This window comes from Camelus bactrianus, chromosome 8, assembly GCF_048773025.1.
Source record: "Camelus bactrianus isolate YW-2024 breed Bactrian camel chromosome 8, ASM4877302v1, whole genome shotgun sequence".
Taxonomy (NCBI): domain Eukaryota; kingdom Metazoa; phylum Chordata; class Mammalia; order Artiodactyla; family Camelidae; genus Camelus; species Camelus bactrianus.
In genome coordinates, this window is record NC_133546.1 from 76,628,416 (window position 1) to 76,646,515 (window position 18,100).

Consider the following 18,100-nt stretch of genomic DNA (forward strand, 5'->3'; position numbering starts at 1 on the left):
AAAAGTGTAAAAATGATGTGGTGGATAAGTACTTATAGAAGGATATTGCTACTCTAGGTATATTTATAAAATTAGAATGTCTAAATATGATTAACTTTAAATGTAGACTTAACAGGATTTCAAAGCTGGATTTGAAATTGAGCAGTGCTTCAACTCATTAGTACTAAAACATACATCTTAATATTATGACTAAGAATATTTTTCTTTAAAGCCATTTCATTTATATTTAAAATTGCATCAGCTGTGTTGTATATCCTTTTTCCACACAGTTAAATACAAATACTTTATATGGACACTTATTTTGGAAACTTAGAAGTATATTTTCATTGCATTTTGAAGTTCTATATTATATAAAGCTCTAAAAATTTTGCCTTTCATTTTATCATATTCAGGCAAGGACTAGAGAGATGTAACTTTTTGTGTGTGAATAACTTATGAGGAGTCATATCAACTGTGTTTTTTAAGATAATTCGTACCTTTTTTCTCCCTCTTTATGAAGATCTTTCCCAGCAGTATTTCAGAGAAAGCAATGAAAATTCTCAAATAATAGGTATGTTTGAACTATCTTTAGATTAGAAGAAAACATACAGGTTAAGAATTTAAGGAAATTTCAAAAATAGATCTTCTTTTGTGCTTTCAGATAATTCATGGGGAGAAGTATAATCTAGTAACTTTTTTTTCCTAATTCCTTTTCTTATTCGCTTGTGTGCTGATGTCACAAAAGGTCTGGCTGAAATTGGAAGTGTGGTATTGTCATCCCTAGAGCTTGAGTTGAAGCCATTCTGAGAACCTTCTGGAAAAGGAGAGTCTTCTTTATTACCTATATTCAAACACAGTGCTGTTCTCCAAAGGCTAATCACATAATCAACACTTATCAGTAACTTCCTTTCTTGCTTCTTTCTTACAAAAACAAAACAAAACAAAAACAAAAAACCTCTAAATCAAAATCTGATGGAGGACACTTGAGTATGAAAGAAAGGCTTTATTCATTAGCAAAGAAAAGTCTTCCACATAATGCTTGTGTTTTCTTTATATGTTTATTTTATATTCTGAGTAACACTTGTATGGAACTAATTCCTAATTGTAGTTTTGTTTAACACTTAACATTTAACTTCAGAAGCAGGGCTCGTCCACGGAAAGAAGGCATAAATATACTTAGGACGGCTGTAATACATTCGTGATTTATATCTTTTCCTCCCTCATTCCCAGTTTAGTTTAAGTTGCTTGTCTCAAAAGGAATCTTAACACTGTTTGGTTTTATGCCATCCTCAAGTTTAACCAACTGAGTGAAATGTTCTTTTGCTTGTTATCTAGGCTTATTATTAATGGGCAGCAAGAAATCATTTTTCTACTTAAGTAAAATAAAAAAGTATATTTTTTCTTTATACTTTAAACTTGGTCTAAGACCAACAAGTATAGAATCAGTGGGGCCTGGAAGGTTTTTTCTTACCTGATTGGCCAATTATTAAGAACCACTTCAGACTTCTACGAAGGTGTATACACAGTTAATGCTCCAAAGTTTAGTTACTAAGAGCTGATCAGCAACTCATTCAATTAACACTTTGTGAGAGAAGGGAGAGATATAAAAGAACATCTATACAAAATAATAATAATAATAATAATAATAATAATAATAATAATAATAATAATAATAAAGCATATCTATGTGGATGAAAAATTACATGAAAGATTTTATTAAAAGTCTGTCATATTAATCTAAGTGTTTTTGTAGAGCATAGACATAGTCAATTACGAATTGTCTTATAGGGAAACCATCAATACAGGAGTTAGGAGCAGCGTCACTGCTGGTGAGGCTGGTCAGACTAGGCTGTTAGTAGAGATGCTTGAGCTGGTCTTGGAGGGTTAGTAGGGGAAGACAGGAAAGGATGTCTCAGGATGGTATAAGGAAAAGCTTGGAGGCAGAAAGTGTCAACTCATAAGTCAAGAACAGGCTCCAGTTTGGCTGTTGTTCTCAGGGAGTGGAGAGAGGTAAACAAGGCAGAGTTGATGGGGGTGAGAGATGGGAGCACTGGCCAGTAAAACTGGACCAACATCTTTATGCTAATTAATCTGCTGTGGTTGTATAAACCCAAGTGAAATGACAAGAGTCTCAGTAATAGGAGATTAATTGAAACAAGAAGGAAGGAATAGGTAGAGAAGATGAGGCATACAGAGACAATAGCAGAGACAACCATGTTTGATCGTGGAAAAATGGTAGAAACCCTAACAGAAATGGGAAATTGACAGAGAGGACCACTTGGGGCTGTCAACCTCTCCCAGTCAGGATTCAACCACAGAAGCAGACTCTGTAGGAGATAGATATGAAGAGATTTGTTACAAAGAATAGTCTTATATGATTGTGGGGGCTGGCAGGCACATCTGAAATCCATGGGGCAGCCCGGAGCCTCAGGGCACTGGGTGGAATACCCCCACCAGGCAAGCCTCACTTCTGCTCTCAAAGCCTTTCAGTCATCCAGATTATCTTAAATAGCCCCTCCTCATTGAAAGTCCCCCCAATTGAAATTGAACTGACTATGGACTCTAATCACACCTACAAAGTACCTTCACAGCAGCACCTAGATTTCTGTTTGATTGCATAACTGGAAACTAGCCTAGACAAGTTGAAACGTCGTAAATCCATCAGACCTCCAAGGTGTTATGAACTCCAAGGTGCTGGTAGGATTCTTTAGGTGCAAATGAACAGAAATCAAATAGAAATTCAGGAAAGTTACTGAGATTGAAGATACCACGATGGGAGGTTTCCATGTAGAGATGACATCCGTGTCAGTCAGCAGAGTTAGGGAGCGCCTCAGAGAAGGCTGTAAACTCCTCCATCAAAGATGAATCCTTGGGAGAAACCATTTTTAAGGGGCAGACGGGAGAGTGAACTAAAAGATGCAGAAAAAAGATTAAAGAGCTAAGAAGAGAACCACAGTAGCACATAACCTTGGCCATCTCTTTGCTATACTGTCTCACCAGTTTCCCGACATTTCCATTGGGAAAGGGTTCCCTGATGTCCTCCTGTATTGGGGGATCTTGCTGCCAGAGACCCAAACAGAATTTGCACTAAGAAAAGGCCAGTGGGTTTTTTTTTTAATTTTTTTCTTTTTTTTGGGGGGGGGTTGGGGGGTGGGGAGAGGTAATTATGTTTATTTGTTTATATATATTTACTTATTCATCTTAATGAAGGCACTGGGGATCGAACCCAGGACCTCGTGCATGCTAAGCACGTGCTCTACCACTGAGCTATACCCTCCCCACTAGGTCAGTGTTTTGAATTGTGAACTTTGAAAGTACAGTTGAAGTAAGATAGGTGAGAAACACTCGGGGTTGCAGGTATTTGAGACAGAAAGAGTAAGATCTATGTTCCAGATACTGAAGAATAAGGGGTGCGGCTGTTCTATTTACTGAATAGAGAGGCTTTCTGGGGACCTTTGCCCCTACAGTCTTGAATGCCCTTTCCTCTTCTCATCTGTCCAGCAGTTGTTTTGTTTTGTTTAACCTTCAAAGTATAGCTCAAGCATCTCCGCCTGTGTGAGACGTTCCTTAACTCACCCCAGCAGGGATGCTAACTCCATCCCTTGTCCTGTCACTCACTTGGGCACATTTTGCACTTCCTGTCCTGCTGGATTAGAATGGCTTATGTTTTCTTCCCAGACCAGACTGTAAGCTCCTTTCAGTTTTGAGTCTGCAGTTCAATAACAGTACCATTTAAGTGTTAATATATACTTGGGAAATAAAGGACGGCCAGGCATGCATGTCTATGAGAAAACTGTGTAGAAGGCAGACTTTTATACATTCATAAACAGTTTGTGGAAGGAGAGATTTTGAGAGTTCTGGGGTGTGAATAGTAAATTTAAGAGAATGAAGTGGAGAAGAAGAAGGGAAGTGAATGGTAGGAATGCTGCAAAGGGTGGGGATATCACTGCCCTAATACGGAGACAGGGGTTTGGTATAGGTAGAATTTAGCTGGAACAGAGGAAGGATGGAAGAAATGTGTCTTCCTAGGAAAATGAAAGACCAGTAGTTTTAGGGGAAAATGTGCCTTCTCCAGACTAAGAAGAGGGCATTTTTCCTGATGTGACAAACTTAAAAATTTTAAGCTATATTTGTCAATTTAACTTTTGTTTTGGAAGTATAGTCAGTTTATAATGTTGTGGCAATTTCTGGTGTACAGCATCATGTTACAGTCATACATGTACATCCATATATTCCTTTTCATATTCTTTTTCATGATAGGTTACTATAAGATACTGAATATAGTTCCCTGTGCTGTACAGTAGGTCCTTGTTGTTTATCTATTTTATATATAGTAGTTGGTATCTGCACATCTCTAAAGCATTTAAAGGGCCTGTAAGGATGAAAACTGCTATTCCTTTCCTTTGTCTTTTCTTTTTTTTCTTTTGTGTGTGTGTGTGTGTGTGTGTGTGTGTGTGTGTGATCTGAGGGTATATTATGCATAGTTCTTATGCACTGTAATTGACATGCTCTCTTAATATTGGTTGCAAATGCTAGTAAGTCAAAATATGGTTCCCTCATCAACAAACTGAAAATATTTTGCAAATAGTGGAATTCTTTGTGAAAGTAATCATTGTGCTATGGGTTGCAAGAAAACCAGAAAAATGTCTTTCCCTAGCAAGATTATATTACAGTGTCCTTGAGAGGGAAATACAAAGGTTAAAAAGAAGTATCTCATTCTACAGTTGAAATTGCAGATTTCAATTCCTGTTCATGGCGAGGACCCGTGTATGGTACATCCAGGTCTCACCCCCTGTTACATAACAGCTGACTGTAGCAGAGAGATGCTGAAGTCTCTGGACATTGCCCTGTGAAGGTGTGAACAAACGGAACGTGACTGCCCCTTCTGAAGCAGGCAGTCCACCTCCTGCCTCATTGCTCATGCTCAGACTGTTTGGGGGCTTTTGGTGGGGGGTTGTTTGTTTTATTTTGTTTTGTTTTATTTTTTTCACAAGATGGGGACTAACATTTCATGTACAGTAAATGTCAGAGACTTTGATGCAGAAAATTCAGGCTCTAGTCTTCACTGTGGCATAAAGAGCTGTGTGACCACAAAGCAAGGACTCACCTTACTACAGCTTGGGTTCTGTAAACAAAGAGCCTGGATGAGATGACTTGTTTATTTTCTTTTATTTTTTATTGAAGTGTAGTTGATTTACAATGTCAGTTTCAGGTATACAGCAAAGAGATTCCATCATACACATACATACGTATACATTTTCTTTCAGGTTCTTTTCCATTATATGTTATTGCAAGAAATAGAATATAGTTCCCTGTGCTATACAGCAGGTCCTTGTTGTTTATCTATTTTATATATAGTATTGTATATCTGTTAATCCTAAACTCCTATTTATCCCTCCCCTACCCTTTCCCCTTTGGTAACCATAGTTTGTTTTCTGTATCCAGAGATCACTCATTTTTTTTAAAAAAGTTTTTGTTAAAGTATAGTTGATTTACAATGTTACTTTCAGGTGTACAACAAAGTGATTCAGTTACACATATACATACAGGCATATGTATTTTTTTCTTCTCAGATTATATTACAAGAAATTACAGTTCCTCACTTATTTTTATAGTTCTGATGCTAAATGTCAGATCTTTCTATTCTAAAATACATCAGTTTAATCCACCTATTGTATACATTCAGGATTTCAGCTCAGTGTTTATTGTTAGGATTCTTTTAATCCACATTTGATGTGGGCTGAAATAAGTATTGCCAACATGTAGTCAGTTTACTGCTTTAATATTACATAAGCCTCAAAATATAGTAAGTCATGTATTTAATATTTTTATTAATTTATTTCTGCTCTAATGAAAAAAAAATGTCGTTTGTTTTCAGCTTATCTTGTGGTGTTTTCCTTCCAGAAAAGAGCTACCAACTCTGCAGTCTTGGCCATGTTCATTTATTCCCACTTGACAAGATGTAATGTGGCAGTCTGTTCAAGATGCTATAACAAAGATATCAAACACTGTTGGCTTACAAACGACAGAAATTTATTTCTCACAGTTCTGGAGCCTGGGAAGTCCCAGGCACCAGCATGATCAGGTTCTGGTAAGGGTTTGCTTCCTGATTCATAGAAGGCCATCGTTTTGCTGTAACCTCACATGGTAGAAGGAGCAGGTAGGCTCTGGGGGTCTCTTTTATAAGGGCACTAATCCCATTCATGGGGGCTTCACCCTCACGACCTAAGCACCTCCCCAAAGCCCCACCTCCGAGCACCGTCACGTTGTAAGTTTCAGTATATGACCTGGGAGGAGGGGCGACACAAACATTCAGTCTATACACGTAGCTAAACCAAAATCAAACATGTTTGTGTCGTTAACACCTGCCACTTCTCTAACTCCGCAAATTATCCGGACTGTCATTTTTTTATAATCAAGTTAGTCAGGACAGTGCCTTGAGAATAATAAGTACTATCTGGAAAAATGACAGGCAGTAGTTGACTTTGCTAAGAATGTCAAATTAGTATCAATAGTATAAGCATAATTCTGTCCCTCATCTGGTTAACATATTCACTCTGCCAGTGCTTAGATATCTGCTTAGGCACATTTGTTACTTGCCTCAAGAATCTTTAAATGCTGTGCTTGACATCATCCAGTTAGTTCTTTATATGCCTTAAGATGTAGGTAACACTGTGCTGTGGATTGGTAAACCTTGGTCACTAGGGTTTCCCTTCACTAGAACACATTTTAGGCTTTTATTATATTGTATATTTCAAGTGCTTATTTGCCTAATTTTCTAAAGACAGAAGGCAGACAGGTGAAAATTAAAGACTGAAAGTTTTTTTTTTTAATTGAAGTACAGTTGATTTACAATGTTGTGTTAGTTTCTGGTGTACAGCAGAGTGATTCAGTTGTACATGTATATGTATATATACACATATTCTTTTTATATTCTTTTCCATTATAGGTTATTATAAGATATTGAATATAGTTCCCTGTACTATACCATAGGTCCTTATTGTTTATTGTATATACAGTAGTGTGTATCTGCTAATCCCAAACTCCTAATTTATCCCTCCCTCCCTCCCTCTCCTTTGGTAACCATAGTTTGTTTTCTGTGTCTGTGAGTCTGTTTCTGTTTTGTAAATAAATAATGTGTATTATTTTTTAGATTCTGCATGTAAGTGATATCATACTGTATTTGTCTTTCTCTGTCTGACTTACTTCACTCAGTATGATAATCTCTAGGTCCATGCATATTGCTGCAAATGGCATTATTTTACTCTTTTTTATGGCTGAGCAGTGTTCCATTATATATGTATATACCATATCTTCTTATCTAGTCATCTGTTGATGGACAATTGTAAATAGTGCTGCAGTAAACATTGAGATGCATGTATCTTTTTTAATTAGAGTTTTCAAAAACCCCAAATATTTAATATTCAGTTTTATCAATTTTAACCACCAAAAATTTTCTTTTTAAAGAAAAATTTTTTTTAAATTTTAAAATTTTCCCAAGAGTTTCCTTTTGGTCTTTGGATAAGTGACTTTCTGTTTTATTTAGCATTTATTCTAACCACAGGAGAAGCAGGCAGCTGGCAGTTCCTCAACTGTCTCAAGCACACAGCCTTGAAGTGACCCTCCTGTACACAAGTCATACATGTTCCTGCCATTCCTGGACTCCTCATCAGTGCCACTCAGCCAGCCCTCAGGTCACTCCCAGGACCTGTGTGGCCACGCCTCCAGTGGCCACTGTTAACTTAACTCACCGCTGGTCATGTTCATACTGTGAGGTGTGGTTCGACCTTGGCGCCAGCCTGAAATGCAGTGGTCAAAGTTCTTTGTGTTAAAAGGACCAGCTGGTCGCAGTCCCTTAGTGCTGGTGGCCACCGTCATTCCTGTGGCCTTTGTCGCTTCAGGAAAATTGGCTTCTCTTCCCCTGTGTCCCTCTCCCACACCCCCACTCACTGATTCAGTCTTCTCTTTCCTCTTGGAATCTGAAACATTTCTCTTAAATTAACTCAGTTAACACCTTCAGTGCCTGCTAGTAACCTGATACCTTCTGTTTCCTCCAAAAACATAAATTACCTTTCTCATCACTCAGTGAGGAGCTAAACCTGTCTTTTTTTTTTTTTTTTTAATTCTCATCCTCTAGAAGAGGTGTGTCAGTGGGCAGTTAGAAATTAAGCTGATGAACTAACCTGTAAATCACATAGTGAGAAATCAGAAATCCAAATAAACTTCCAGTTACAATATAACAAACTGAAGGGAAGCATTCCCAGATGATAATATTTGGGGAGAGAGCAGCCCCGCTGAATAGTCCATTCTTTTTCACAGTTGATTTTACTTCCCCTACAATGACACACAAAATCTCCAACGGCCTTGTGCCGGTCTCTGGAGGTCGGGGCAAGGGTTGGGGGGACGGGGCGTTGAGCAGGGATGGTAACCAAGTTCCCATCTGTATGAGATTCTCTGCAGTATTTTCCGATGGCTGATCCCCTGAAGTTTGCTCATGAACGGTCTTTGCCCCCTGAATTTGAAAGTATCCCATCTGCCTGTGAAGTTCTGAATGTCCTTATTTATAAAATGGAACCTGGACTATATTGAAAAACAACCGGTAGTAATGACAATCTCTCACCAGCTGTATCTCTGACTTCTTAATTTTATACATGTGAGAGAGAGAGAGGGGGGAGAAATGACTGTTAGCGCCTCTGCATTAACTTTCTCTTTCTCCTGAAAATTTTGGAATTAGAAGAAATAGATGATGATTTCCAGTCTCATAGTTTCAAAAAGATTGATCCCAGTCCCCAGTTTCCTTTGGGTTCTCTGCTTAGTCCAACCTTAGGAAATAAAGCTTTCACATTCTATTTTTTAAAAAACCCATAGAGAAATACCCAGTTGTGTGGTGATCATACACGAGACACTGCAAGATGTGCTGGTACACCCTGTTTGATGCTGTGAAGTATCATTTCTGCTACTCTGAACCTCTCTCCCTCCTGCCTTGCTCTCACCCCACCTGTTTCCCTGAGGAGTCTTCTCTCTGGGTCTCTATGTTTTGCAGGCCCCTGTGTGCCAACACTTTGGAGATCATCAACCAGAGGAACAGAGAGGAGGGTCTTCAGAGAGACATACACGCAGCCATTACTACCTGTGTACCTGTTGCTATAGTTACCCGGGGTTGCAGTTACTGTTACAGATGGTGGTAACTGTTACTGTACACATCCCCTGCTTTCTTGGACCCCCAGGTTTCCCGAACTGATGGGATGTAAAACTCTGAAAGAGAACAGGATTTTGTGACTCTCATGGGCCTCCTCTGGTTATCTATCATCAAAAGTTATCGCATGTTTTCCAGAGTCTGATCAGAACTCCATACAAAAATACCCAGATTTTTTTTTCTAAGGATAATCTTTCACTTGGATTAAACATGAGATTCGTTGTATTATGAAGCATAAGACAGCTTTATACATGAGAGATTCAAGGCTTGGGCCAGATCAAGAAACCAAAGCCCATGTACTGTATGTCATTTAAAAGTTAGAAGCCAAAGTAACAAAATACTAAATAAAAGATCTTTTTCTTAATATATATAAATCTTTTCTTTTTTTTTTTTTTTTTGGTGGTAGAAGAGGGTAATTAGGTTTATTCACTTATTTATTTAATGGAAGTGCTGGGGATTGAACCCAGGACCTCGTGCATGCTGAGCACACGCTCTACCACTGAGCTGTACCCTCCCCCAGTGAAAGGCCTTTGAGTTTTCAACCTTGACAAAAATATCCTTGTAGAAACTGAGGAGGAATTCAAGTTTCAATTCAGAAGTCTGACTGCTCAGAGTTCTGTGCTTGAACTTGGCCTACCCCCATCTCCTGCTGAGATCTGCCATCCACCTGCTCCTATCCTGTCCCCAGCTGTTGGCTCTGCCCTGCACCTTGAGAGGCCCTGCACACATGTTCAAGCACTGCCTGCAACCCACTTTGACTGTGGGGTATGCACATCGGTGGTGCTGTCCATCCTTAGTGGTGCTGCTCATCGTTAGGAGGCTAGAATCCAGAAAGACACTTGGGCTGTCCCTGTATGTGGACTTGGGGCCATTTGGGTGGGAAAGTCTAGGATCCCAAGGATGAGTGCAGAAGGGAGCACATGAGCTCTGGGTGAGCACGAGCGGTGGGGGTGGGGGAGCACATCCTCTTGATCCTCCCTTGATCCATGGAAAGGAAAAGGCTCCACACTCTGTGAAGGGGTCAAGCTACATGAGGGACCAGCAGGGTCCTTGAAAGCACCAGCAGAGGATGTGAGGGTCACACTGAGATGATCTTTTCTTAGTGCCCAGAATATAATATTTTTTTAATTGAGGTGTAGGCATTTACAATTTTGCATCAATTTTTGATGTACAGCATAATGTTTCAGTCATACATATACATATATTCCTTTTCATATTCTTTTCCATTATAGGTTACTACAAGATGTTAAATATAGTTCCCTGTACAATACAGTAGGTCCTTGTTTATCTACTATATATATATATATATATATATATATATATATATATATATATACACACACTTTATATATATATATGAGTTAGTATCTGCAAATCTCAGACTCTCAATTTATCCCTTCTTACCCCCTTCCCTGCTCCCCTGTAAACGTAAGTTTATTTTCTATGTCTATGAGTCTGTTTCTATTTTGTAAATGAGCTCATTTTGTGTCTTATTTTAATAATCCACATATGAGTGGTACAATATGGTATTTTTCTTTCTCTTTCTGGCTTACTTAATTTAGAATAACAATATCCAGGTCCATCCATGTTGCTGCAAATGGTATTATTTTATCCTTTTTATGGCTGAGTAGTATTCCATTGTATAAATTATAAGTATACCACAACTTCTTTATCCAGTCATTTGTCAATGGACATTTAGGGTGTTTTCACGTCTTGACTATTGTAAATAGCGCTGCTGTGAACATTGGAGTGCATGTATTTTTTTTTTTTAGAGTTTTCTCTGGCTATATGCCCAGGAGTCAGATTGATAGATTATATGGTAACTATTTTTAGTTTTTTTAAGGAATCTTTATACTGTTTTCCACAGTGGTTGCACCAAACTATATTCCCACCAACAGTGTAGGAGGGTTCCCTTTTCTTCACACCCTCTCCAGCATTTACCATTTGTGGACTTTTGAATGATGGCCATTCTGACTGGTGTGAGGTGATACCTCATGATAGTTCTGATTTGTATTTATCTAATAATTAGTGATATGGAGCATCTTTTCATGTGCCTATTTTATGTGTTCTTATTAACTGTATTAATTAACTCATTTTGCAGTTTGAGATTTGTCCACTTTTGTTTTACATACAAAGACTTTATCTCCATCCAGTCTGTGAGGAACTCATGGCTAATGCGGATGTGACAGATGAGTGTAACTAAAAAAGTGGGAGGGAACCACAAATTCCTCTTGCATGAACTTAGACATTAAGAGCTAGTCAGACCCGTTTTATTCTGTCCCTGAAGCATTTCTATGGACAGTATTTATTTTGACCTTTCTGCGATTGTTTCTTGTAAGTTGTTCTAAGTTTATACCTCCCTCCCTCCTTCGAGACTTGCACAGACACACACGCTGTCTCCCTCTCCACAGTGAATTAGGAAAATCATAAGCCTGAATTAATTCCCACTCCATGGTGGGTTCAAGCTACATTGAGTCCACAAGAAGAAACTATCCAATTTCCCCCCATCACCCACTATTTACAGTACCTGATGCTGTGACCTTGAGTCTCAGTGTGGGGCCCTCTCTGTCTTTGGTGACAGGTTACATGTGACAAGTGTCTCCTACATCAGTTGCACCCCTGACTCAGGTTCTCTCAAGAATTCCTGCCTGTCTCATTAAGTGGCCCTGCTAGGTCTCCTAAATTCCAGAAAAGAATTTCATTCATGCCACGTGGCTCATATTTCATATCCTTATCTTGATGAAAATTCATCCAATTTGTTTGAAGGAATCTGGTAAGAAGCACAGAGAGCCTACTTGGTTTTACAGAATATAGAAAACCACTTTACTCATTTCCTTTGTGATTTCAAACTCTCTTTTCAGCTCATTAACAGCCAGTGCAGTGCACTCATTGCCACACAATAATTAGGAACATATAATTACAACTATGGTGAATCTATATCTGAATCAAGGCCCTCACACAATAGGCCAGGCAGACAGTCCAGTCTGGGCAGGCAGAGTGGCTCCACCATATCAGGAGGCCAGGCTCTGCCAGTTTCTGTGTGTGCTGCTGTCGTGAGCCCCAGAGTAGCTGCTGCAGCTCCTACCATCGTGTCTTCAAGCCATCATTGGGGAGAGGGGAAGGAAAATGTGGCTGGCTCTTAGCTGAGGGGACGAGGGAAGTTCTTTCACTGGAGAAAAGGGCAAAGATGGTTACTGGGGCATGAGTAGTCTCTGGGACATGGTTGCAGTTTAACCATGCTTCATTCTGAATAGCATTTTGAGTTAAATCTGGGAAAGTTATAGAAAGATGTGCTTTGAGGTGAGCAAGGGAATTCGTGTCATTCAGCTTGGAGACAATGTTTGAGGTCCACTAAACCACACACGAGCTATATAATGAGGTCCTATGTAATAAGGTCTTAACAGTGTCATGATAGTTAACTTAAATCTTTCTAGACACTGTCCTGAGAGCTTTCCATGGCTCGTCTCACTTATTCCTCAAGAGAAGCACCCCCATTTCATAGATGAAGAGAGTGAGGCACAGAGAGGCTAAGTAAGCCACCCGCAGGTACAGAGCTAATACATGATAGGGCTGGTACCTCCATCCAGACGTTCTGATCCCAGACTCACCCCTCAAACCACCTCCTACCCAGCCAAGACTCAGAGCATTAGGCAGTCTTTTGGAAAAAAAAAGGAAGGGAAGGAAGGAAAGAGAAAGAAAGAAAGAAAGAAAGAAAGAAAGAAAGAAAGAAAGAAAGAAAGAAAGAAAGAAAGAAAGAAAGAAAGAAAGAAAGAAAGAAAGAAAGAAAGAAAGAAAGAAAGAAAGAAAGAAAGAAAGAAAGAAAGAAAGAAAGAGGGAGGGAGGAAGGAAAGAAAGAAAGAAAGAAAGAAAGAAAGAAAAGAGAAAAGAAAAGAGAAAAGAAAAGAGAAAAGAAAAGAAAAGAAAAGAAAAGAAAAAAGAAAAGAAAGAAGAAGAAAAGAAAAGAAAAGAAAAGAAAGAAGAAGAAAGGGAGGAAGGAATTGAAACAGGAAAGATTCCCTAAATAGTAATACCTAGAGTTTAAACAATTTTTTTTTAAAAGAGAAAAAGTGAACTATACAGTAAACCATTTGCTTCTTTGTAGGTTTCAGTCTGAAGTATTGTTTTCTTTTCACAGTCAGGATGGCACGTTGGAAGGAGATCCTAGGTTTATACTCAGTAAGTGAAATCCAGCTTCAATTAGCGTATTTAGAACAAAGAATAGTAAAAAAAAAAAAAAAATTAAGAAACACACTTGATGTAAGTTTGATCTGTTTACTGCTTCTGGTCAAATCAATCTGCCATCTGATTTTCTGAACCTTGAATTGTTGGAACTCTGTTTATTCATGTCTCCAAATACATCATATTCTAAGGGGCTGTGGGTTAGGACTTCAACCTAGGAATTGGGAGGTGGGAGCAAGGGAGACAGAATTCAGCCATCATGTGGACACACGTTGGAATCATTGAGGCTATGAAATCCAGCAGTTGGCACCACTGAGAAGTCCAGCAATTAAGTGTTCACCTCCCTACTGGCCTTGGCCAAAATAGGATAGAGTGCAGGGGTGTGTTTCAATGACTTCTTTACTGAAATATTTTGGGGGCAACCTTACTAAGTTTCATATGCAGATTATTTAAAAGCCCATCTTGAACTTGCCCTCTCTTACATTTTCACCAACTGGGCAAGAGGAAAGATTGATGTCACAGTAGCAAACATTTGGCTGGAAAGCTCGCGTGTGGTTGAGTGGACCCAGCTGATCTGGGAGGCATCATGGTCGCTCAGAACAATACCGCGTTTCTCACCAAAGAACCACGCTTAGCCACAGACGGGTTGAAAACTAAAGGTCAGTGTTCACCATAGACGAGTCCCTTTTCTAAGTTCTCTGTGGAAAACTTAAAGTGGATGCAGCAAAGGAAAGCATCTGACCTCTTTTGTGTTATGGGAGTGGAGTAAGAGGATAACCACATCTCTGGGGAAGACTGGAAGGTTCTGAAAACACCATCCAGGGAATCTATTCCGTCCATCTCACAAAGGGATTCTGAATGATGCTATTTTTAGCTCCTCAACCCCTGTGGATCTTTCGTTAGAAACCTCTTTGGTAGACGGGAAGAGGAAATTATGGACTTTGTGGCCGATGGGATTAAACTGGAGAATAAAAATGAGGGAAACCGTAGAAGTCAAAGAACCCTCATGTGATTTTCTAAAAATATTCTCCAGACCTATGAAACTTTTACAAGTTGGACTTATCTGGCTCGGGATAAAAATATATTCAGAAACCTTGGCCCAGCACAAAAGGAACATTTATGTTTGTTTGTTTAAAAATTACCAAACAACCCCACTGTAGCACTGTTAGAACAGACGGCCTAATAAAAGTTTCCGACTGTGTGGGAACCGCAATGCTGGCAGCACCTGACATCAGCGGAGGAGCGCTGCTGGGGACTTCCTTGTACGGAGTGATGGCTGGAGCCCTGTGACAGTGGGGCTGTGTCCTTTTGTGCATCACGCCCACTACACACAGCTGTGCATGGATAGCAGGGGCATTGGGAAGACCAAGACCTTGAGGTCTATAAAGAAGGCCACCCATGTGGTACCCAGTTGTGCACCCTCAGAGCATCAGATCAGAGGGCTGGTGCGAGCCTCCCTTGCCCCTTCCCCAGCTCTGCCTCCCGCACCTGCATTCCCCGTTCATTCACAGAACTCAGGTCACCCTGAAAACAAACGTATCTCTCTCAAGGGGCCATGCTTTTCATCATGTTAGGACCTTTACATTTACTGTTCTCTGGGCCTAAAATACAAGTCCCTGCTTCCTCATCTGTGTAGTTAGTCTCCTTTGAAAATTCCTTGGATACCAACCTGTGGTCTTTTCCATGAGTCAGTGCTGTCAGCTTGACTGTATTGCTGCTGCTTTGTTTGCACACCAGTGAAAGTAGTTTTTAGGCAGTTTATTTTTTTATTGAAGTATAGCCAATTGACAATGTTGTGTTGATTTTTGGTGTACAGCATCATGTTTCAGTCATACATGTACACACATATATTCCTTTTCATGTTCTTTTTCATTATAGGTATTGAACAAGATATTGAATATTGTTCCTTGTCTGTTTTGTAAATAAGTCCATTTGTCCTTTTTTTTAGATTCCACATATAAGTGATATAATATGATATTTTCTCCAGATCCATCCATGTTGTGGCAAATGACATTATTTTATTATTTTTTATGGCTGAATAGTATTCCATTGTATAAATATACCACAGCTTCTTTATCCAGTCATCTGTCGATGGGCATTTGGGTTGTCTCCATGTCTTGGCTATTGTATATAGTGCTGCTATGAACACTATTTCATAGCAGGTGTCTATTTGCCTTAAAGTTCCGTCCGGATATATAGGCAGATGATTTTAAAGATCACTGTAAATGCTGGAATTATCTTCAGGAACAGAAACAAAGAAAAGGAAGAGGAGATGAGTGTCTCTCACACCTGATCCCACCAGGTTACCTGCTGCTTTGGTGGTGGAGCAAACAGCAGGCTCCCCTCACTGTTGTTCTCTCTCCTCCTCACACAGGCTGTTGAATTTACATAAGATAAATACCTGAGCTCAGTTTGTGTAGAAGAAATCCTTAGTGCTTCATTTGCACTGAATCACAATGAAACTCTGTGCTTTTCAGTCTCTCCTCCTGGACCACAAGCCAGTTGGAGTCAGGGCTTCTTTCCTTTCCATTTTATGTACAGAACTGGCCCAAAGCACTCAGGAAATAGTTCAGCGATTAAGCAAACAAAGGAATGAATGAACAAAACAAATCAAATAAACCACCACAACGTTTCTGTTTAAAAAGAACTGAATTTGGTTGCTGTGTATATAAAAAAAATAACTTTTGTCACTGACGTCAGTTGTTATTTTCAGGGTAACCAGGAGGTTGCACTTACCATGTAGTTTCTCCTTGTGAGTTAATAGGACATTATTACGTTTATCTTTTGGACCCAAACTGTTTAATCAATTAGGTGATATTCTTTTACTGATTTTTCCAGTTAGTGGATGGAATTGACTCTTCATTTGGCATTAGAGACAGCTTTGATGGAAAGATGATTTGTCAGACATTAGGTATCATTATCCACCTCTCCCGCCAATAATATTAGACTAAAACTGTTGCGTTTCACCCTTTGCATTGATTGATTCCCACATGCATAGAAACAGGCTCTAATATCAACCATCTTAAAAAATAGACCACCTCCCCTCTTCCGCTGTGACTCTCCAAATTCTCAGTCTCCATCGCTGCAGACCTTCTACTGATGGTCCTAGGCTGCTCCACTGCCTCCTCTCTCGTGCTCTCTTCTGATTGGTCCTTCCCCTCAGGCTCCCGCCCACTCCTTCACCAGATCTACTCCCCTCGAAATCAGTGATCCCAGTGGAGCCGAGTGATGTCACCTCTGTGTGCCTGTTTCTTACTAAAATTCTGAGTAGTGATCAACACTTAATTCTCTTCTTGAAACGCTTTATTCTTCTGATTTCTGCACAATGACACTTACCTATTTTTTTTCTGTACCTTAAATGGCCTTCCCTTCTAAGCTGTAGACTGCTTAACAGTCTTGATTTTTTCCTGGACCTCTAAATATAGAGTTGTTTTTGGCTCCATTCTGCCTCCTCCTTTAATCTCTGTACTCCCTCCCTGTTACACTTGGTACCATAGATTTTTATTCCATCTGCCTGCCAATATATCTTGTCTGTCTTTCTATCTGTCTGTCTGTCTGTCTGTCTACCTTCCCATCAGTTTGGGGCCCTGACCTGTCCCTCATGTCCTGACTCAGACACATTCTTCCTGCTTTGCTCTGCACACGGCTATTTAGGGAGCCCCTCAGGCGTCCACAAGAGATCTCGTAAATTCCACCACCCACAATGAGTCCCTCTCCCTTTCCAGCAAGTGATGCGATCATTCAGCCAGTTATCCTAACTAAAAACCTTAAAGTTACTGATTTCTTCTTTTTGTTTGTTTGTTTGGGGGGTGATTAGGTTTATTTATTTTAATTTTTTAACAGAAAATGAACCCAGGACCTCATGCATGCTAAGCACATGCTCTACCCCTGAGCTCTACCCTCCCCCTGATTTCTTCTTTTTGTCTGAACCACTTACACATCTGACAGAGCAAGGACTGCCAGCTCCACTTTGAAATGTAATCAAAGCCCCCCTCCCTTATCTCCACCGCTGCTCCCCTAACCTCGGCCACCATCTCTCTCTCCTTAGGGAGGAAAGTCGCTTTCCAGGTCTTCTGCCTCTTCTACTCTGGTTCTTAAAATTCCTTCTCCACCCAGTAGCTAGGGTGACCCCCAGAGAATGGAAATCAGCTCATGACTCTCCCCTTGGCTCTCCCATCACACTCAGGATGGAATCAGTTGCTGCCCAGCGGGGCTGCTCCCCCCGGTCTTCCCAGCTTCTCAGACAAGCCAAGCAATGTCAGTCACTCCCCAGGGTCTGACACTTGCTCCTTCTGCCTGGAGCATCCTTCCTTCAGACCTTCTTGTGGTGGCCTTCCTCTTTACCTTCTCAGAAGTGGCCTTCCCTGCCCAGCTGATGGAAAGTAACTCACTCTAGTGAGACCGTCTCTTCTTTCTTTTTTTTAAGATGATGATCAATGTCTAAAATTATCATGTTAACTTCCTTGCTCTAGTCGTTTATTGTATGTGCCGTCTTGTCTTGTGACTGTTGTAGCCCCGACACCTAGAACGATGTCTATCAGATTATAGGTACTTGGTGCTTAATAAGTATTCACAGAATGAATTAATAAGTCAGTCGGGTGTTTCTCAATCCAACATCTCTAAATATGGAAAGAGATAAAGAGTTCATGTGTAAATATGGTACACGTCGGAAAATTCTTTAAGAGAGAGTTTGTTCTTCCAAAGCAGGGGGATATTGTCTTCAAATATTATGGACCATACTAATTT

At 39.9% G+C, this 18,100-nt stretch overlaps 1 protein-coding gene and 1 non-coding gene across 2 annotated transcripts in view; one reads left to right on the forward strand and one right to left on the reverse strand.

Moving 5' to 3' along the window:
• RIMS1 (regulating synaptic membrane exocytosis 1) overlaps positions 1-18,100 on the forward strand; it is a 451,285-nt gene that overhangs the window by 417,481 nt on the left and 15,704 nt on the right. The gene's annotated exons all lie outside the window — the stretch shown is intronic.
• Positions 3,185-3,256, reverse strand: TRNAA-AGC (transfer RNA alanine (anticodon AGC)). The gene has a single exon. It is a non-coding gene; the product is annotated as a tRNA-Ala (tRNA).